General features: G+C 40.9%; 1 protein-coding gene across 4 annotated transcripts in view; it reads right to left on the minus strand.

Annotated features, from left to right (window-relative positions):
* The window catches only part of RAI14 (retinoic acid induced 14), a 409,994-nt gene that overhangs the window by 386,065 nt on the left and 844 nt on the right, over positions 1-23,085 (minus strand). For 2 of the 4 annotated variants that reach the window (XM_029579067.1, XM_029579038.1), the window contains exon 1: positions 20,568-20,828. The exons of 1 other annotated variant lie outside the window; for it this stretch is intronic. The gene's annotated coding sequence lies outside the window, so the exon portion shown is untranslated. Of the gene's footprint in view, positions 1-20,567; positions 20,829-23,085 lie in introns of those variants that run through there. One more of the 4 variants, XM_029579057.1, reaches the window with a different exon arrangement.

The following is a 23,085-nucleotide window of genomic DNA, read 5'->3' on the forward strand; positions in this document are numbered from 1 at the left end:
AGTGGCCTGGGCACACGCCGGGAGAGCGGGTGCTTGCCCGCTCTCACGCGAAGTTTTCTGTATCGGCCCGTTTGAGCCTTGCAGGTTAATAATCACATTTTCAGGTTGGAAAAGCTGGAATAAAACAGATGAAAATTCCCTGTGCTGCAAAGAAACTTTGGACAAAAACCCTGAAAATAAAATTTTCCGATCTTCTAACCTCAAGCCGGCTTTGCAGATGGCCTAGAATATAGTTACTTTATGTGCATAATTAAGCAGTCACATGATCACAACTTGGGGCTTGGTTTTACTCTGTGCCCATACTCCCAGGCGATGGGCCCATTAAAAAGGTTTGTTTTCCTAGTGCTTGTACTTTCTGCTGTAAGGCCTGAAGGTCATCTTCCATGCTGGATACCAGCTTAACTATGGATCCAACTCACTTTCCCACTACCTCCATTGCAGCGTTCAGGACACCTAGTTTATTGTGGAGTTTTATCAAAGTAGTAGCCTAGAAGTGCCAAAAAAGCAGAATATAAATAAAATAAAAAAAGGGAAAGAACCTCCTTTTGGATTAAGGCGCCATTGTCTTCTCCACTCAGTGCACGGTCTGCATGTGCGTCCGCCATATTAGGTTCTCACTACCGAAGTTTAGCTTAGTTTCATCACGTGATCACAGAAATTGCCCCTGTCAGATGGAAGCGCTAATTTCACCCATACGCCAGGTTATTCTAAGGTAAATAAAGTAAGATTTGTGGGGGTGGAACTCAGAGCCCAGGTAACTCCTGCCTGCCTCAGCTCATTGCTGTGGTTGTCATGCGGAAAAGTATGCACGTACAAAGGTGTTTCAAGGGCATTCCAGGGTTGGGTTTCAAAGTCCACACACATATGTATTTTATAAATGGAGTACACGCAAATGTCAAATATGCCTGCATGCTTTACACCTGCTAATTAAGTCACAGAAATAAAATCTTACTTTTGTCTGCAGATTTGCAAGGGAATCTGGAGCAAGTGGTGGAGGGTATGGGTTAACTGGTGTTTGTAAGCATGCACACAAGTATTTTAAGCAGCAAGATATGCACATACTTTATTAGTTATAACATAAATGCCTCCACGCATAAACTGAGGGTTATTACACACTTTACAATTGTATAACACATAAAATAGGTATATAAACTATGCATTAAAAAAAATGTACATGTACTGAAACATACATGCCTACTCCTGGGACCGTGATTACTGGTATTTTGCAAACTGTGTTGCTCCTGCTCCATAATTTATAAACACACAGGCATAACTAGGTACATCTATTTATGCATGTATGGGCTGAATTATGCACACTGTTGAAAATTACTCACTAATAGTCTAGTATATTCTATTACCATGATTGCTGAATGTCTGGCCAGACAGCTTGCCAAAAGCAAGATGGATATAGCATATCCTTTGCTCAACCTCAGCATCTGTATTTACCTTCTAGGGAAAATACAGTGCCTTGTAAAAAAATGTTCAAAGCGAAGCACATTTTTCACATTCTGCTGTCTAAAAAATATAAATCAAAATGTATTAAATTAAAAGTTGATTTCACTGATCTATACAACATTTTACCCTTTTATTGTAAAATATTCCCAAATTACAAATAATTAAAAAAAAAAAAGTATTGCTTGCATAAGTTTTCACATCCTATGTCATAGAAAACCCTAATTAGCTCCATTTCAAAAAATTGCCATAACAAGGCTTATAAGTTACATAAAGTCCATTTGTGTCCAATCACAGTAGTTGAGCCAATTTGAATTTTCCTGGATGAAGACTCTAGATATTTCTGTTGTATGAAGTAAATTTGAAGCAAAGGTCAAAGCATGCTGAACAAAAGGAGCTACCAAAAGAACTCCACAATAAAGCTATTCAAATAAGGTACATATTTGAGGAAGGCAGCAAGGAAAACTTCAATGTGTCCGAACCACCCTTGGGGCACCATCAGATCCATCATCATAAAGTGGAAACAGAATGGCACCACCAAGACACTGCCACGGTCAGATTGTCCCTACAAAGTCAGTAGCAAGGAGTTAAGAAATGTGCAGCAGGTGATGGTCAATCTGAGGCCTACTTTCAAAAGAAAACTGCAGAGGCCTCTGGCTAAAACTGGGAAAAAGGACTGTCCAACAATTTCACAATTATTCTGCAAACATGGCCTATATGTGAGGGTGACAAGAAGGAAGCCACATGAGGTACTGCATGCAAACAAATACTTAGGGAACACTATAAACAAGTGGGAAGTGGTTTTGTGGTCTGATAGACCCTAGTAGAACTTTTGGGTCTCAATGCATGACATAAAAAACAAATATAGCCCATCATCTTTTGAGCACCATCCCTACAGCAAATCTTGATATCAGCAGTATTATGTTGTGGGATGCTTTGCAGCAGTGGGGCTATAGAACTTGTAAATATCAAAGGAAAAATAGATGGTGCAAAGTATAGGCACATCCTGGAGGAAAACCTGTTCCAGATTTCCATAGACCTGGGATTGGGAAGAAGATTTAGCCTTCAGCAGGACAATGATGCTAAGTGTATATTTTGCTTTGTTCTCTTACCAATAGTTCTGCTTTTAACTATAGGGAGTAAGGACAGTCTTAAAATGCAAAACCTAAGAGTGCTGGGATTGGTCAAGCTCCCCTTTATAAACTAGGTAGAGCATGTTTAAGTTGTGGTTGGTTGTAGGTTTCTTTTTGATGGTTTCTCTAATTCAGGCCTCCAGGTTGTTTTCTTCGCCTACAGCTCCTTAACTCCTCCCCATGATCTAGACACCAATGTATGGGGTCTAGGGGTGGTTCTTATTCCACAAAAGAAGATCAGAATGGGGGAAAAAAAACCAGAACTAGAAGAAAGACCCCTGCTTCCTCCAAAACCGAACTAAGAATCCACACCATCACTAGGGGTCTCTTTATAGAGGTTGGAAGTAACACCTATAGCAGCCCACATGGGAGGGGGGCGGAAGCGGAAAGATAAGTGGTGTGCTCCTCTTACCTTTACACTGCCTACCTGATCTTTTAAAACAATAGAACTTAATAGGGATATAGATACAGGCTCTATACATTGTAGGGCCTTACTATATGAACAAAGCCTTTGACTGAACTAATCAATGATGACGCTTTGTAGAAAATCATGGCAATGTTTGGCTGCTCTAAAGCATTTTATTTATTTATAAATATTTTTTATTTATGTTCTCCATGTACTCTGCCTTGAACAAAGAATAAGGTGGATTATAAATCTTTTAAATAAATAAATATTCTGCCTTTTGTGACTGGTTAGGCACTTCAAAGTAGAGGATTTACAATCTAAGGGGCTCATTCAATAAGCTATGGCATTTTTCCCTGGGAGAAAAATACCATGGAATGCACAAAGCCACGTAATTGGCCCTTCCATTTTATGATTCCCATGGTATTTTTCTTAGCTAATTACTGAACAAATAACGCGTTTTACAATTTTTAAACAAGCCATACTATTTCATTTGCATTGTTTACCATGCATTTGCATGTTAAATCACTTCAAAATACACATGGTGTTGGGGCTGAAACAGCACAAAATATTTCAAATACTTCGTTTTATTCCCACGTTAGACTATTTACCACATGAAAAACAGTATTTATCACAAAATAAATGGCCTAACGCGGCTTAGTGAATGAGTCCGTAAGTTTGTACCTGTCTAAAGTCACAGGAAGTGTCAGTGGGATTTGAACCCTGGCTTACAGCTCTATCCACCAGGCTTGCTGACCACAAATCAAACATTTTAAAAATAAATAAATAGATTGTGCTGCAGTCCATTGATCTTATATATAAAAAAAAAAAAATAAGTGACCAGCCAGGTATCAAACATTGCCCCCTGAAAATGAACTACCCAACAAAGTCTGAACTACTTTAAATAGGATCTTGGAACTATTACCCACTCTCAAAACAGAGCTTGAATAACTTCTCTTGGCCATTGCATAACCTGGTTGTTTTGAACTTCTTTCTTTGCCTGCAAATTGTAATCACAAGATTATTTTCTACACCAGAGGATCCCAACTTGGGTTCCATGGACCCGCAGGGGTGTCCACGAGACCATCTCAGGAGGTCCTCCAGAAGGAATGCAAGAAAAATTAGCTGGGGACAAAATATGTAGGCTGCTGATACCTGTGATTAGTTGAGCTGTTGCCAAAGGCCAGGAGAGTGAGATTGTGGCCTATTATGGCCCTGAAAAATTCACCCCACATTGCTACAGACAGGAGGAGGTGGGACAGAGGGGCCATTTACATTAATTAGAATTCTGAAACCGCACTGCCGCTTGTTTAGCAGAGGTGGGAAAAAGAGGGACTAATTGCAGCCGTTGAAAATCATAAACCCCACTGCTGCACTAAGTCTAGCGCACAGGTTAACGAGCACTTGTACGTACATCCATAATCCCTTATGCAATAAGGGGATTAGCACGTCGCTAATAGTGTTCATTACATGTAAATTCATGTTGATGAGGCTATTAGCTATTACCCACTTACGTAAAAAATGTGTGCCCGACACACATTTTTACTCTAAAAAATTAACGCCTGCCACGGTGCAGGCGTTAAGTCGGAGGAAGTATTTTCTGCTTTTCTGTTAACTTTAGGAGCTCCTCAAGATTTAATATCATAGCGAGCCGAAAAAAGGAGTAAGGTTAAAAAAAGAATGTCTTGCCAGCAGTCAAGTTAGTTTTACAAGTATCCATTTTTCTTGAGTGTCATTTTTCCTAATCTGCGCACAGCCACTTCTACTGGGCACCTTATGCCAGGGAGGTGCTAGGGACACACAATTTCCTCTACCGCCTCCTTTTTAACACAGCGGCTCATTTGCCTACTGCATCGCGCACCCGGGAGAGGTGGATGGTCGCTTGCCAGTTAGGAAAGTGGGCGCCCAGTTTGGATGGACGCTCTAAAATTGTGCATATTACACCAGTCTGCGTGTGAGCATGGAAAAAAAAAAAAAAAGGGCCCGACTGCGGCTGTCTGAAATTTTGTAACCTCGGCTGCACAGTGAGGAAAGAGGAAAGCTGGGTTACCAGAGTAGTGAACAATTTTCCCCAGCCACATGCTCTCTTACTGGCCTGACCCGGGGGTGTGTTACACCAGAAAAATAAATAGAATGGCTCAAAGAAAGAAAAGAAAGGGGACTGGGGTTGACAGTCTGAGAGAAAAAACAAAAGGGGAGAAGAAATGAGGATAGAGAGGGAGCCATGAACCATGATTGGCCTGGTTAAGAGACGTGAAAGTGGGGCCAAGATGGCGGCGTGAGCAGTTGTGGGGTTAGCTGCTCTCGAATTTAGTTCTACTTCGAAACAGGATGCCGGCGAAAAGGAAGGGCAAGGTTCGAGTTTCCCCCCCCCCCCCCGAGCCGTCCCTACCTGCTGCTCAGATGTGGATTACAAGCTACACAACAACTGCCTTAGTGGCGAAAACGGGCAACGAAATCCCCGCTTCGGTAGCTGGAGAGGGAGCTCCAGCACTGCTTGGGGAAGTCACTCTCAGTCCCCCGGATTGTCGACCTCCACCGGCGCCCGTGTCGCGGATAGAACTCCAGCAAGCGGTGCCTCCCGATGACATCACTCATTCCCCGGATGGGGGACGCCGAGACCGGGAGGCAGTGCTGCCCTCGAGACTCTCCTCAAGCCTGCTAGGAACAGCAGTGACGCCGGGCTTGGAAGACTTGGAGCCTTCCCTGCCTCCTGTTGACCCGAGTGAGGAAGGACAGAGGCTGCTGGAAGTTTTGACAGTGGATTCTTCAGGGTCGTCGAGGGAACAGGAAAGGGGTGAGTTTATCATCCCCCCTAAACCTGCAACGGTGACTCTGGATGTTCTGTGGGAACTAATGGCCAGCATTGGTCAATTTGTGAAAGAAGCAGACACCAGATACAAGAAAGTGGAAGCTGAAATGCATTCCCTGACTCTTAAAACGGAAGGTCATATTAAAGATGTTGGAAAAAGGCTAACAGACATTGAGAAAACATCTATACAAGTTCAAACAGTGAATGTTAAAATGATTAAAGATCTGGGATATCAGTCAAAGAGACTGGAATCATTGGAGAATTGTAGTAGACATTTGAACTTAAGATTTCTGAACTTTCCGCGTGCTTTAGGGGAGGATGTACAAAGCACATTAAAAAAGTTTTTCCTTGAGAATTTAAAATTTGGAGAATCTAATCTACCAATAGTCAACAAAGCCTATTTTCTTACTAAGATTGAAAGGAGAATCACTGAAAACCAATTAGGTCTCTTAGATAATCTTACACAATTTATAGAAAGTTCTGCCATTGAGATAATGGGCAGGGGTACTTTATTAGTATCATTTGTCATGGAAAAGGATATCAGTAACGTTATGAAGGCATACTTTCAAAATGCTGCAGAAAATTTCTATGGTCAATTGGTCAAGATTTTCCCTGACTTTTCTAGACCTACCCAGTTAAGAAGGCAGGAATTTATTAAAGACCACAAGTAGTGGCCTTAGGGTACACGTTTTTATTGAGATTACCTTTAATGAGACACCTACAAGGATAAGGTGAAAATTTTGCATTTACAGCAGAACAACTTAAATCTTTCTTAAATGCAAGAAGCGTGGCTTTAGTTCCACGGCAAGAAACTTAGGCAATCATTAAAGTTATACACCACTAAACAACGTTAAGCCAGTTTCTATTTGTTAGATATTGTTAGTATCTCCCTTTAAAGTTTCTGGCCATGCTCTCAATTTTTGTTTCCTGAGATAGCATATATGTTGAGATTGGGAAAATATGAAAATGAATGTTTAATTTCTATATGCTTATCTGTATTTTCATTTTCCTGTAAAGTATAATTTATGTATACTTTGAAAACTTAATAAAGTGTGAATATTAAAAAAAAAAAAAAAAAAAAAAAAAAAAAAAAGTACTCGCTTTCTTCAGTCAGCCCAAGTTTTCAAAAGAAAACTCCATGGGCAGTTTCCATTTAAAATTAAACTGCAGGTCTCCAGGTATCCGTGTTGATTTTCTGTCAGGGTCATGTCAAGTGGTCAACCTGGAAATTTTTTTTAAACTTATTTCCTTTTCCTCCATTACAATTGGACTGGAAGATAAAATGGCCCCAACCTTCAATTATGAAGAAAGTTTTTACATAGCTTTGGAAATTGCCCTCACTGTGTATTCACTTTTGAACAATAGTTTATACATTATGAATAGCTCTGGAGTGCATCTCATTATTTCTTTTTTTTTGTTTGTTTTATGGTATGCAAAAAAAAAAAAAAACCTGAGAATTGTGGGGTCCTTGAAACTTTTTGAAGCTGAAAGGGGGTCCATGTTCCCTGAAAGGTTGGGAACCCCTGTCCTACCCTTATGCCGAGTAGAAAAATGTCATTAGAATTAGCTTTATCCATACCCTGCTTTCCAATGATCTCTCGTCATGTGCAGATTCTTATACTGGTCCAAAAATCAATTGATGAAACCATGCACTTCTGGGAATCCTGCCTCACCTCTATAACATCCATGCTTTCCAACCTCCACTTAGCTCTAAATGCATCTAAAACGGAACTTCTCATCATCTCTAGCCATCCAGACTGTACCCCCCACCACACAACAACAACAACTACATGCAGTAAAAGACCTGGGAATCCTCATAGATCACCAATTAAATTTTAAACCCTACATCAAATTCCTCCTAAAAAGGGAGGTTTCTACAAATTAAATGTCCTTAGGAAACTCAAACCCTTACTCCACACAAGATTTCCGTACTGTAGTTCAGACCACCATGCTTGCAAAACTGGACTATTGTAACTCCCTCCTACTCGGCCTCCCTGCCTCCACCATCAGGCCACTCCAGATCCTTCAAAACTCCATGGCCAGAGTCTTAACTAATACTCGCAAAACGGAACACATCACCCCTATTTTAAAAGACCTGCACTGGCTCCCCATCTCCTTCCGCTCACAATACAAAACCCTCACCATACTTCACTGTTCTTTACACAAATTCAGTCACACCTGGCTTGAAGAAATGCCCTGCTTCCGCACCACTAACCGCCCCATAAGGAGTGCCCATGCAGGTACCCTACATACACCTTCCCTCAAGTCAGCGCACCTGACTCTCACTAGAGAAAGGGCTTTCTCCATAGCTGGTACCTCCCTCTGGAACTCTCTCCCCGCCCCCCTCCGTATACAGCCTTCTCTCACCAAATTTAGAAAAGGAGTCAAAACATGGCTCTTCAAACAGGCCTACCCTGACACAAATACAATGTAGACCTACTGCCTATTTGGATCCCCACAATAACTTTCCTCTTACCTGCCCCTCCCCTCCTCTTCCCAGAATTTTTTGCTCTTTTGAACTCCATCATTATACAATCTCCACGGATAATGACAATGATGTACAGAATGTACAATGACAATGATGTATAGAATGTACAAAGTTCTTTTTCTTCCTTTCTAGCTTTGTTTTGCTTTCAAGACCTGTTATATATTGCCTCATACTATGTACATAGTTTACGATATGATTTTGTTTATTGTACTTTCCTCCTTTCAGTTCAATGTAAGCCGGTATGATGTGCCTTACGAATGTCGGCAAAGAAAAGCCTTCAAATAAATAAAATACTCTATTTCAGCTAATTCTACCTTTAAAATCTCCTAAAATAAAATTCTCTGCTTTTAGGATAGATGACACCATTTTATCAAGAGCTACAATAAAAAGAGTTCTGTTTTTCAGCATAAAGTGCCAGTGTATATGTACTTATGATAGTAATGTATGCATTGCTAAGCAGCTGAAATCAAAGATTAATAAGGTAATGGGAACTGAGAGTGTGACTGCGAAGCAGTAATCAAGTTGAAACACATAAATGGCTTCACAAGGCAACACCATATATTTGCTTATTGCAGGCAGGTTTCCCTTTTCAGAGAAATGTGCAATTGTCACCCTTCTCTCTCAAATGGCTTTCATCTACACACCAAGTCTCATTAAAGCAGCAGCTTCAGAAATACCTTCAGTATATTACAGGCATCCTCTATTTGTTTTAAAGAGTCCACAAATGAAACAAAAATGGACTCATTTGTTGCATTTTACCCATTCCTATCAAAATAAATGCACATCCCTTCAGTACATGGCTATCTAGTCAGGTGTAAAAAGCTTATGTTTGGACACCTTTTCTAGCTTCTTCCCCATAGAATGTAAGCAGAGGAGAATCCTATAATGACCTGCTCTATCGGTCTTCTAATATGTGCCTGCTCTGCCTGAAAGGTCTTTTATATAATCCAGCTGGAGTTAGGCTGCTCTTTGTCCGATACCTTTAACCTTACCACTATGGGTGTACCTACTGGGAAGAGAAGGCTTCCGATGACATTAGTCTTAGGATCTTTATTACGCTCAGTCTTCGCCATAATATCAAGGTAGCACCCTAGGGTTTTGACTGGTTATTTTCATTTTGCTAAAAGGAACATCCACAGATTGTACTGCTGAAACTCATCTTTACACTGCCAATTAATTCTAGGAACAACCCAAATACATTAACATTCAGCTGTGGTGCTCAGTCTGTTCACCACAAAACCCATGTCCACTGGCTTTCCGAAACCGAACATTTGGAATATTAATCCTGTTTAGTAATGTATAGTGGAAAGAGAGAGGACCTTTTGCATTAAACGAAGCAATCCTGACATTTAAAAATCTTTTACACTCTCAGAAATCTATGAAAGTTAGTTGTGGAAGAGAACACCAATGTGTGTGGCTTGAGAGAATAGACAAATATTCTATGTCATTGTTTCTTACCCCTTTCCTGGATGCACAACTAGCCAGACAAGTTTTCAGGATTTCCGCAATGAATATGCGCAAGAAAGATTTTATATCCTTTAGAGACCCAGGGTATGCAAATCTCTCAAATCTATTCATTACGGATATCCTGAAAACCCAGCTGGGTAGGTGTGCCTCCAGGAGAGGCCTGAGAAACTGTTCTTTGTAATATTGTTTTGTATGTTTTGGGTTTCCTCACTCGCTTGGTGTTCAGCTCCTGCACCCAGCTGCTATCTCAGAAGAATACTACAAGAGTCCTCATCAATCCACTGTGGCAGTTACTGAGAGCATAGTGGATACTCAGTTTTTCTATATGAACCACACTGCAGGGTTCCTTGTAGCCAAAATTATTCTATTGCTATGCCCAGTATAGTAGAAGCAGCTAGATACAGCAATAGTATAACATAGCCACCAGAAATGTGGGTTATGTTTTAATTCCAGGAGTTAAAATTTCCAGCTTTAAGAAAATGTGCTTTAAGCTGTCTGCCCTTTAACATACCTCTCTGCATTGCTGGTAAATAGCCAATACTTTCCAGTACATGGGATTTACATACACCTGTGCTAATCAGTTTTTTTAGCACAGATTTTTTCGGTGCTAAAACCCATATTATATACCTGGATATGGTTAGTGCCAAAAACCTGTGGAAGGCTCAGCATGGCTTATTACAATCGGCACCAATGACTGCAGACAGACTATGAGCTTATGCATGTTAAAATGTGTGCGCTAAACATATTATAATCTAAGCCCCTAACATGCAGCAGAATGCGCGCTGCATAAAGGATTTAGGATTTACCACCCCTAGGTTATGATGCTGTTGCCTGTCAATCTCCACCCCCCCCCCCCAACCCGTAAGGTCAGTCAACAGGAAGTAGAAGATCCAAGGCACAGCCCATGGTTTCTATCTGTGGTTCAGGAATACTTTTCTGTGGCCAACATTTGAAAATTGTAAAAAGCACAATGACAAATATTTTCCATTATTAAAAACAGTTTTTCAGCTTTTCTTGTATCTATATCAATTTTCCTTTTCATTGGGAGAGGAAAAAAAGACCTCAGATATCAATGTAAAGAGATGTCAAGAACAAGGAGAGGAAAGGATGATAAATGTGAAGTAAAAGTTAATTCACATCAGGCCATGGAATAAAATCTACACTAGTGCTTTAACACAGGGTAGAGAGAGGATAACCAATGGGGCAGAGCTATATCAAGATACAAATTATATTGTAAAGATTGAGTGGATCAACTTGGTGATGATGGGGGGGAGGGGAGGGTGGCACTTTATGTTAAGCTATATAAATACAAGTTAAATACTTTATTAGACTTTTTTTTTTTTTTTTTTAATTTGCTCACTATTCTTCTTTTGGACAATGACAATTTAAAATTAGAGAGATTAAACACTATGATGCTGGTGATTATTTTTAAATGCTTCTAAAAACAAAAGAAAAAAAAACACAAAAAGAAAAATTGGACCATCCCTGTTCAGCCTAGATTGGTGATTAACCAAGTGGCGGTCCTACATATAAATACAAAATTTTTTTAGTTTTTGATACTTACCAAGTTGTGCGACCATGATTTTTGCATAACAATCATTATTTAAAAGTACCATCCTAGAAGCCCAGTCCAGATGTATTCCACATATTTTAAAATAGTGGAAGGAAGGCCAAATAACTGCTGCATGGTTAAAAGTTGAGGTGAAAGAGGCTATTTAAACCAAAAGAATCTTTCAAAAATTGGAAAAGGATCAACATGAGAAAAATAGGAAAAAGATTAGCAAGTTAGATGTAAAATATTGATAAGGCAGACTAAAAGAAAATTGGAAAAGAAGCTGGCCTTAGAGGCAAACACACTAAAAAATAAATAAATAAATATATATATTTTTTTAATATATCCGGAGCAGGAAGCCTGTGAGGGAGTCAGTTGGGCCATCAGATGATCGATTGCAGAAAAACTGAATGAATTCTTTGTTGCAGATTTTACTGAAGAGGATATTGGAGAGATACTTGTGCCAGAAACTATATTTAATGGTGCTGATTCAGAAGAACTGATACAAATCACAGTAAAACTGGAAAATGTAATAAGGCAGATTGACAAAGTAAAGAGCAGCAAATCACCCAGATCAGAAGGTACCGTATTTTTCGCTCCATAAGACGCACTTTTTTTCCCCCCAAAAGTGTGTGTGTGTGGGGGGGGGGGGGGGGGGGGGGAAGAAATGTCTGTGCATCTTATGGAGCGAATGTAGCGTCTCTACCTCTCGCGCGCCATCCCCGTCCTCCTTCTCCCAACTCAGCCCAATTAGTGTGGCGCAGGTCAAACATCAGCTGTTTGAACCACGTGTGCTACAGCGGCCCCTCCAGTTCAAACAGCTCCCTGCCGGTCTGCTGTTCCCGGGGTGCTGCTGACCTTCGCAGTAAGATGCACCCCGCGGCACCCCAGGAACAGCAGACCGGCAGGGAGCTGAAGCTTTGCCGGCAGAAGACAATACATGGCATCAAAGGTAGTACAGACCATTTCCTTACTTATATTAGAGGTTTCATGCATTTGACCTGCGCCACCATACTGATTGGGCTGAGTTGGGAGTAGGAGGAGAGGGGGGGGGGAAATTGCGAGTGAGAGGGAGAGAGACGCTACATTCGCTCCAGGGGGGAGCTCTGTACAGAGCCAGTCATGGGGACAGAATTTTTTTTTCTTATTTTCTCCTCTAAAATCTAGGTGCGTCTTATGGACCACAAAATACAGTATATACTCCATTTCTGAACATGAAATTGCAGATCTGTTACTGGTAATTTGTTACCTATCATTGGGATCGTCCATCATGCCTGAAGATTGGAGGGTGGCCAATGTAACCCCAATCTTAAAAAAAAAAAAAAAAAAAAAAAAAACGCGCTCCAGGGGAGATCCAGGAAACTATAGACCAGTGAGTCTTATGGGAAAAGTCATGGAAACTATTCCAAAGAACAAAATTACAGAACATATAGAAAGACAAGATTTAATGAAAAACAGCCAGCATAGATTTACACAGGGGATGTCTTGCCTCATCAATCTGCTACATTTTTTGAAGGGGTTAATAAACATGTGGATAATGGTGAGCCGGTGGATGTAATGTATTTGGATTTTCAGAAAATGTTTGACAAAGTGCCCCATGAGAGAGACTCCTGAGAAAAATTTAAAAGTCGCAAGATAGGAGGCAATGTCCCATTGGGGATTGCAAACTGGTTAAAAGATAGGAAACAGAATATGACTAAATGGAGAGCCCCAGGGATCTGTACTGGATCTGACACTTTTAATATATTTATATATGATCTGCAAAGAGGAACAAGTGAGGTGATCAAATCTGCAGACAAACTTATTCCAAGTTATTAAATCACTAGTAGATTGTGAAAAAATTGCAAGAGGATCGGGTATTTAGAAGCAGATGAAATTTAGTAGCCCACATTATAGTTACGCAATGTTAGGTTCCATATTAGGAGTTACCACCCAGGCAAAGGACCTGGGAGTCATAGTGGACAATACTTTGAAGTCTTCAGTGGTGGTCAAAAAAGCAAACAATGTTAGGAATTATTAGGAAAGGAATGGAGAATAAAATGACAAATGTCATAATGTCTCTATCACTCAATGGCGAGGGCACATCTGGAGCACTGTGTGCAGTTCTGGTTGCCACATCTCAAAAAAAATTTTTTTAATTTTTTTTTTTTTTTGAGATGTGGCAACCAGAACTGCACACAGTGCTCCAGATGTGCCCTCGCCATTGAGTGAGAGAGACATTATGACATTTGTCATAATGTACAGAGAAAATTGTACAATGTAAAATATATAGTTTCATTGGAAAATGTACAGAGAAGGGCAACTAAAATGCTAAAGAGGACGGAACAGCTCCCCTATGAGGAAAGTCTAAAGAAGTTAGGACTGTTCATCTTAGAGAAGAAACTTCAGAGAGGAATAGAATAGAGGTATATAAAATCATGAGTGAAATAGGAAGGGTAAATTTATATTGGTTATTTACTGTTTCAAAAAAAAAAAAAATACAAAGACTAGAAGACACGCCATGAAGTTAGTAAGTAGAATATTCAAAAAAAAATTAAAGAAAAATTCTCTCACTCAATGCAAAATTAAGCTCTAGAATTCATTGTCAAAGAATGTGGCTAATGCAGTTAGTGTAGCTGGGTTTAAAAAAAAGATTTGGGCAAGTTCCTGGAGCAGAAGTCCATAAAGTCTGCTGTCATTTATGCCCTTCTAGCCTCTGGAACCTATGACTATCTGTGTTACTGAAACTTGGTTGAAAGACTATGACATGCCAATTCTTAATTGCTGCTGCCCACCAAACTTCTCATACGTTCATAAATCCAAACTAGGGCAAAGAGGAGAAGGTTTAGCTGTATTCTTTAAATCCCACCTGAAATCTTCCATGGTAGATATTTATTTATTTAAAATTCTTTTGATATACCGATGCTCAAGACTAGTGTCTTATCGTACTGGTTTACATTGAAACAAGGGGTAACCAATTAACTAGGAAGATAAAGTTACAATGAACAGGGGGTCTACAGAGTGGGAGAGTTGATATTCCTGCTCCATATGAACTGTTATGTCTGAAAGCCCACCATATTAATCTGTCTGATCTACTGCCCTCCAGGTCTATTTACCAACAATGCATCCCCCCTATGCAAATCAATCCTTAACCTCAATTTAAACCCCTCTACGACTATAATTCTAGGCGACTAACATACACCCTCTGACCTTCTCAATAGCATCCCCTACTCATATCTTGTTCGATACCCTGCTCTCCTGTGGCTGGAAGCATATCATTTCCTCTCTCTCACAAGAAAGAGAACTGCCTAGACATGGTGTTTGTTAACCCCACTGGCTTCCACATAAATGAAGCCAGAACTGAAATTCCTTGGGGTGACCACTTCCTTGTCTCTTTCATTCTCAGAGACAAATCCCTTGAACGAACCTCTCACAAAAATAATACCACTGCCATGAAGTGAAGACATTTAGATCCTGAGCCCCTTGCAATCAACCTCACACCTATTCTAGACAATAACTCCTGTAACTCGCCCGAAGAATTCTGGAACACTTCTCCTACATCCACCCTTGATAAAAAAACTTGTCCTTTTGAAACCATTCTCAACCAAGAGAATCAACTCAACCCCATGGTATAGTACCACGCTCCAAGCCAAAAAATGTGAGCTAAAGAAATATGAGAGAAAATGGCAGAAAGACCCTACCCACACAAATCACTCTGACTGTAAACTTGCATCATATTAAGAGGCCATTCTGCTAAGAAAACATATCTACACGAAACTCTCTTCTACACTAAACAACTCCAGAGAATTATATGCTTCCGTAAAGAATACCATTAACCTCAGCTGCTGCCACTCTACCACCCACACTCCCAGGGATGAACATCACTTTAATAATAAAGCAGCAACTGTGAACACTCCCTTTAATAATTCCCATATTGAAGAAACCGATGAATTGACCACTGCCGGTCCAACCTGGAAGTGTTTAGACCTCATCACAGCATCTGACACTACTGAGATTATCAATAACTTGAAACCATCACTTAATCCCCTGAACCCCTGTAACACTTTACTGCTCAAACTGATTAAAATGAATATTGCTCCTTTTATTTCTAACTTCATTAACTCATCACTACAACATGGTGTCATTCCCGACCTACTAAAATAAGCTTCAGTCAGACCCATAATAAAACCCACATCAGCTGACCCAACTCTCATCTCCATTTACCGCCCAATTTCCTCTCTATCCTTCATGGCCAAAGGCTTAGAAACAGCAGCTCTTCACAAACTCTGCAACTTTATTGACTCTAATAATATCTTTAACCAATATCAATTCGCATTCAGGAAATATCACAGCACTGAATTACTGCAGCTTTCCAACTTTGTCACAGTGAGATGAGGTTTTGATCAGGGTTCAGCTTTCCTCATGTCTCCTTGACATCTCCTCTGCATTTGACACTGTAAATTATCCCATCTTACTGTCCAGATTGAGCTCAATTGGTATGACTGGTGATGTCCTGGCCGTCCTTGTACCTCAATAACAGGACCTAACAAGTCCATATTGACTTCTACTTCTCTCTGTGATGTCTCTGAGCTCTGGGGTTCCCCAAGTGTCTGCTCTCTCTCTCTGCCACCCTATTTAACCTCTTCCTTACACCATTATGCTGTACCCTTGCTGACCTTGGAGTCCACTACAAGATCTATGCCAATGATATCCAATTCTTTTTTCCACTGAAAGAAAGATGGGCCCATACAGAATCTTTCCTTACCTACTGTCTTACAACCATCCAAAAATGGCTCCACAACAATAAATTACCCCTCAACATTTCTAAAACGGATCTTCTCTTTCAATACCCACTCAACCTGTGGGGAACGAGGGCTAGTATTGGCAAAGCTCCAGTCTGCCTCTGCTTCCCACTCGGCCTTGCCTCCCGATGGTGGGGACCCATGGGGGTTTCTCCATGGGTAGCGCCAACTCCACCTTGGGCCAAGGGTCTACCTCCACAAAAGTTGTGAAGAGGTGAATGTTTTCTCCCCTTTCTAGCTCCCTGAAGTCAGCAATGTAAATTGTACTGTCTAGCACATATTCCTCCCTAAGGTCCATACTACCAACTGTTCTGCAACAGATGTGAGGGGACCAGACTATGGATGGGAGAAATGGAGAGACAGATGGGAAAGTGTTGGATGAAAGCCATGTGGAGAGAGTGGAGGTAGCATGAAAGTCAGGGAAGGGGGTCAAATGAACAGTGAAAGGTAGCAGAGGGATGTGAGAAAGCCAGTGGGGAGGTTGTGTGCACAAAATGGACATCAGTGATGATGGGGGGGGGGGGGGGGTTTAACAAATAGAAATGGTATCAGGGTGGGACACAAGTGGGGAGGAGGAATATGTTAGACAGCCAGAAGGAGTGATGGGGCAGGAGGGGAGAATGGAAACCAGAGGTGAGATGCGGTGAAGGGTTTGAAAGAGTCACAGAGGGTGATTGGTAGAGGGCTGAGTTTGAGAGAGATACAGGAGGCCAGTGCAAGAGAGAGTGAATGCTTCTGCAGGGAGTGACTTGAAAAGTGGTGAATGTTGGGGAAGAAGGGGTGAGTTTGGGTGTGTGAGAGCCAGAAGGGATGATGGCAGTGGGTGTATGAGAGACAACCAGAGAGGGCACTGGAGAAGTGAGGTCAGAGAAGGAGAAAGAGAGGGGTGGGGCAGAGGAGAGAATAAGGGGTGGGGAGGGAGGTGTTTATGTTGGAGCCACCAGGTCCCTGCCATTCTTGTGGGGCTTTGAGAATAATAGGCTAGAATTTCCAAGAGAGACTCATAGGGACAGAGTGGGAAATTGAGAGACACTGATGAGGACAAGAGAGAAAGAAAAAAAAAAAACAAACATTGAGTGGAGTGATTTGAGAGAGACTGGTAGGAGGATAAAGATAAAAAGATGAGGTTTTAGGTACTGTGCATGAAAGATTGGCCACCCCTGGCCTAGGTCCACATCTCCCTTATAGCCCTGAGTAAGGTCATGAAAGTGATGTGTCCTTTGTCTCCACCAACTGTGGAAGAAGAAAATTCCATACATAAGGACTGGTCTAGTAGGAATAAAGGAAAGAAAAATGATCAGATAAATCATAAAATGTCACCATTCTTGCCATAGGTTATATGGAAATCTGATCAAAAAAAAGGCATCTTCAAATAAAGTTTAAATAAAAAAAAAAAAAAGGCATCTTCAGTCCCTTAACAACATTCTGTGGGGCTATTTTAGTACTTTAAAAAGATGGTGCATCTTCTCACCACATCCTGAGGTAGCCAGTATCTGCTAGAGGTTTTCCAAATATGAATTGGTTAGTCAGGCTCCACCCTACTTAGTTTCTGAGATCTGATGTTTATCAGAGCCCAAGGTAGTCTGTTCTTGTTATGGTGCTGTTAAAATAGTGCTTCTCAATTAATTACAGGTCTGGCTTCAGTTTTATGCCAATTTAGGTTGGAATAAACTAAAAGAACATTTCCCCTTTATAATCCCAATCCTGAAATTCAGTGACATCTTGCTGGATGATCTCCTCTTTATAAAAAAAAAAAAAAACCCAAAAAAAACTATCATGATCTCCAACACTGCAAATCAAGGAAAACATTTATCATAGAATGCATCATTAAACCTGACACACAGAGGATCTCGGAGAGAGGGAAGGATTGTGAAGCTAAGCGAGATGTAAGAATGGGCAGGCTGGATGAGCCTATTGTCTTTATCTACCATCATGCCCTATGTTTACTACAATATCACATTACATATGAATACATTGAAGACAGATGCTATTTGCCAAGACTGCTTTCCTCCTATAAGAGAGCATATTTTGGACCAAGAAAAACCAAAACCATTAAAACAGATGACCCAGAAAAATATTTCAGGACTTAAAGATTATGCTCATAAACAAGAAAGGGCAATATGGTTCAGAACTGACTTGAAACACCATCATTCACTGACAAAAGAGGTCAGCCTTGATTCACAACTCTTCCTGAATTTCAGATCTACGCCAAATCTCCCAACACAATCCAAGGGGTCAACGTACCATCAGCAATGCAGGCATTATCTCCTGCAAAACACAACATTAAATGCCAGTCATATTAACAAGCATTAAACTCTGCGTTTTGCGGAAAATAAATGCTGTTCCCACTGCTCATTAATGCGTTTATATTACCCCTCTGGAAACACAAAGCCCAAAGTGAATCAAAATGTCCTCACATTGCCAAAAGTTGGCCCTTCGAGCAGATCCTCTCCCATACAGAATGCCAAAGGCAGCTCCTGAGGGCAAAGGACCATAGGAGGTCAAACAGCATCATTTGGCAAGGCTGAGCAAGCACAGCTAGAGGAAGGAGGGCTCTCCTGTTCTCTTCAACTGCTGCAGAGCTGTAGATAGGGGTCTTCTTTGGCAGGCCAGAAATGGAGAGATGCAAGGACATTGCTGCCCACATCAAGCAATGCAAAAGTTAATTAACTACATGTCAGGGTGCTGCATCAAACCTATTTTAATATTAATGAGCTGCTTTGCATACAAAGTTACACAATTTTTATTGTATTCATTCACTGTGCATTAAAGCTAACATCATTAGTGCAGCTGATACAAGACCATGTTTCTGGAAAATCAGTCAGGTTAACTGCATACCTAACTGGAGTTTCACGTGGCACCCACAGAGTTCAGCAGAATGGCATGACCTATATGTAGAATCCACCCTAGGTCACTGACAGCTCATCCATCCTACCCACTGAAGAAGCAACTGCATGATAATACGTTTTCTTGCAAGCTTTAAAACAAACTGATGGCACAATCCAGTTTACTTGCAATTGCCCAGTTAGTCCACTTTAATCTGTAGAATCTGGTTGAGCAAATAATTTATAGGTGATACAGATTTCAGTTAGTCCAATAAATATGCAACTAGCTTTTAAAGTCTATGCTCACTTTAACAGTTCAGAGCTTTGTTCTTAAAGACTAGTCACAGATGTACTTAGTTAAAAAAAAAAACTGCTTACAACTTTGACCACTTTTATTTTTTTAAATATTTAACGTGGACTAACACAGCAACTACAATACTTTATAACATTTCAGACAAATTCCCCAAAGCCTACTTCTCACTGACACCAAAATAAAATAATTTCTAAGTGTACAGAATAACCAGAAAGCGTCTCTCACAGGGCCTAATAATTAAACGAAAAACACCAAAATATCCACAAAGATGAATGGAAAAAGAATGGGAAAATAAGCTCCACTCTTCCCGGCACTATTTCCGCAGTGCCCTAAGCTACCATAAAGAATAAAACAAGAACTCGCAGTGAGTCATTGTCCCGGTTCCAGCGCTTGACATGCCCAACCCAGACATTCAACCCACAGTAACTTGGAACATTTTCTTTCCTCCAGTCATCACCCGTTTAAGAAAGCCCACAAAGCAAGCACAGTTTAAAAAGAACGATCTGTTATATGAGCAAACCCCGAGGTAATCCAATCCAACTTCCTATATAGCCTAAATCTCTTCTTCCCAAGCCACTTTTTTTTTTTTCATACCAAAAGTATGGCCCGTAACATATACCAATGCTGGAAAGCTCTGATGAAAGGGAGACAAAGAAGGATGAGGTCTTAATCCCCCCCATTGTGATGCATTCACGCTCCCCCCTAGAGATAAAAAGAGCTGGCAACGCTTTCTTAGCTCTTTTTAAGAAAGTTCGGGTCTTTAGAGCATGCTAACTTGGACCTTAACGAAAACAAATCAGCTAGGGGTCAGAGGAATGTTGTGATTCATGGCTCCAGTCTTGATTTCAGACCAAAGTTTTATTACAAAAAAACTTCAAGGTCTGGTCTGTCTTAATTCGGAAACCCCTGGAGCAGAAAGACACAGACTTTCCTTTTGCTGCAGCAGTCTGCCTGCTCCCATTCATTTCCCTGGTGCCTCTTCCTTCCAAGCTTTACTAGTGTCTCTCCTCGCTCTTTACAGCGCCCCTCAATAACCTTCCCCATTCTTCCCACCTCCGTTCAGATTCCGCAGATGTTCCCAGCTCTTGCACGGCTTTTCCTCCACAGTTCTTTCGCGCTCTCTCTTTCTCACTCACACACACACACACACACACACAAACACAATGCCCCTATTCATCGCTTCGGCAATGTCCTGAATATCATTAACAGGCACTGGTGGTACAAAATAAATTTTAAAAATGTTATTTTTTTAAACTACAAAATTTAACAATAGAAACCCAAAGCGTTTCAATTCCAACCGTTAACAAGCCAGAAAAACAGTAGGGAAAAAAAAGCCTTCACCCCATACAAGCGTGTTCCTGGTAGCAGACGAGCTGTGGGACGTTGTTACAGTGCCTGACTGCACATGACAGAAACGCTCCCGGTAAAAAAAAAAAAAAAAGTTCTTTCTTTCCGGAGTTCGCGCTCGTGCTCCTGCTGCTCCAGCCGGCGATAGTCAACCGCGCGCACATCGACACACGCCCGCTAGCCCTGGTCAGCGTGCGCGTCCTCCCCGCGAGCAGCACAACGTTAGCTCTGATTCTGCAAGCACTGGAGGCTGGGACATTACGTCAGCTGGTGACCGCCGCCGGGCTGCACGGCTGGTACCAATTACACTTCAGCTTTCCTTTTGTCCCACTGCTGGAGCCTTTCCACGCTGGGTATAGCCCGTTTAGAACGCGCCTCTTATTGCATCGGCCTCTGGGTGTGTATGCCTGTAGTCCTGGCTGCTAGCGGGAGGACAATACAAAAATACTTTGTTCTTAGGTCTATACAAGGACTAGCGGGCACGGTCTCACGGTCACCGTGGGGGTGGCGGCGTTTATATTCCAGGGTTAGGTTTCGGTTGTTTCTTTTAGTGGATAGTTGCCCTTAGTTAAAAAAAAAGTCTAGTTCAGTGAATCTCAGTGAACAGTTTGGGCCAAGAAAAAGGGGGGGGGGGGGATGTTCTTTTCAGTAGGACATGCAGCAGTCTTAGCCCTTTGTTACCTAATTTTTTAAAGTTCAAGTCATGACTGAGTATTGGCACCCCCCCCCAGGTAGTTAGAGTTACTCAGCACCAAGGGAGGGGAGGTTAACTCCAGAAGAAACGTTGGGTTGATTAACACTGCGAGTTCTCAGAGAAGGAGGAGGAGGTAAAAATAGCATCCCCCTATCCTCCAAATAGTACCGGACACCATACAGGAAGTTTTCTGGGCAGCAGTGCACTCTTCAGACAATGCACTCCCCCACCCCTCCCCAATCCCTTCCCCCCACCCAACCTCACCCTTTCCTTCTCCCTCTGGACATACCAGGCTAATAACTGCCTAGGATAAACCTATGTTTTTGTATCTTACAGTTTTTGTTGATTTATATATTTATCTCTCTCTAATTGTTTCTTAGTTTAAACTCTGTACTGTCTTCCATTGCCCAGGTTTTATGCTCCCTGTTTAATGTAACTTTACTTTCTACCTTGATGTTAATTGGTTTCCCCTCAGTTACATTGTAAACCGGTACGATAAGACCTAGTCTTGAGCATCGGTATAGGAAAAGAAATTAAATAAATAAATAAATAAGTAAGCAAGACAATACCATGTAGCTCAAAGTTTTATAAACAATTGATCTCTGTCTAGTTTTGATCTCTGTCTAGTTTTGTTTTGATCTCTGTCTAGTTTTGAATACCAACAAAACGGAATACCTCCTAATCACCCAAGAAGGCAACTACCAACTCTCCAACACTCTTTCTTCGGCACCACCTCCACTTTCTACCCAGGTCAGAAACCTAGGAGTCACCATGGATAACCTACTGAATTTCAAAAGTTTTATCAGTAACACAGTGAAAGAATGCTTCTTCAAACTCCAGGTTCTAAAAAGACTCAGACCTTTATTGCATCCCCAGGATTTCAGATCAGTTCTGCAAGCAATCATATTTTCTAAAATTGATTACTGCAACTCCCTTTTACTTGGACTCCCTGATATCTCCCTGAAACCGCTACAAATGCTCCAGAATGCCATTGCCAGGATCTTAACTAAAGCAAAAAAAAGGGACCACATAACACCAATATTAAAAAATCTACATTGGCTCCCTATAAAACACAGAATCACCTACAAAACCCTTTCATCCATTCATAAATCCATTTACAAAGCCTCATACCTAGACCTCAGGATCCCATTTCAGCTACATACTTCATCCCGTCCACTGAGAACTGCGCAAAAAGGCTCTCTGAAAATCCCTCCACTCAAAATTTCATCAAACAAAAGAGCCTTCTCCACTGCAGGTCCGATCCACTGGAACTCTCTACCTTCGGATCTTAGGCTTGAACAATGCCCCCTCACTTTTAAAAAAAGACTTAAAACTTGGGCTTTTCTCTCAAGCCTATGATTGAGTACTTTCCACAAATCCCTTCTCCAAGGTCTATGCCATATAATACCTCTTAGCTCAACAACTAAGAATTAATTTCCTATCCTCTTGTCTATTTTGCAGATATCTTATTCATAACTGATTCATTTTAATCGCCTGTATATAACATGTCTATTACTACTGTTGCTGTTTTAATGTTATTGGTTATTAGTATTTATTCAATTTTCTCCAAGTTCATTTTCCTGTTCCATGTAAGACTCACATGTTAGTCACTCCAATGTTATATGTAAACCGAAATGATTAGCAACATTGTTGCTAGAATTTCGGTATATAAAAAATGTTAAATAAATAAATAAATAATAAATAAATTTTACTTATGCCACAAGAGGAGAAAATGGGAATAAACAGAACAACAAACTACACATGTGCACCAGAAATTTGCACAGACAATGAGTATGAATTTCAATAAACAGGCACATT

This window comes from Rhinatrema bivittatum, chromosome 1, assembly GCF_901001135.1.
Source record: "Rhinatrema bivittatum chromosome 1, aRhiBiv1.1, whole genome shotgun sequence".
NCBI classification, from domain to species: domain Eukaryota; kingdom Metazoa; phylum Chordata; class Amphibia; order Gymnophiona; family Rhinatrematidae; genus Rhinatrema; species Rhinatrema bivittatum.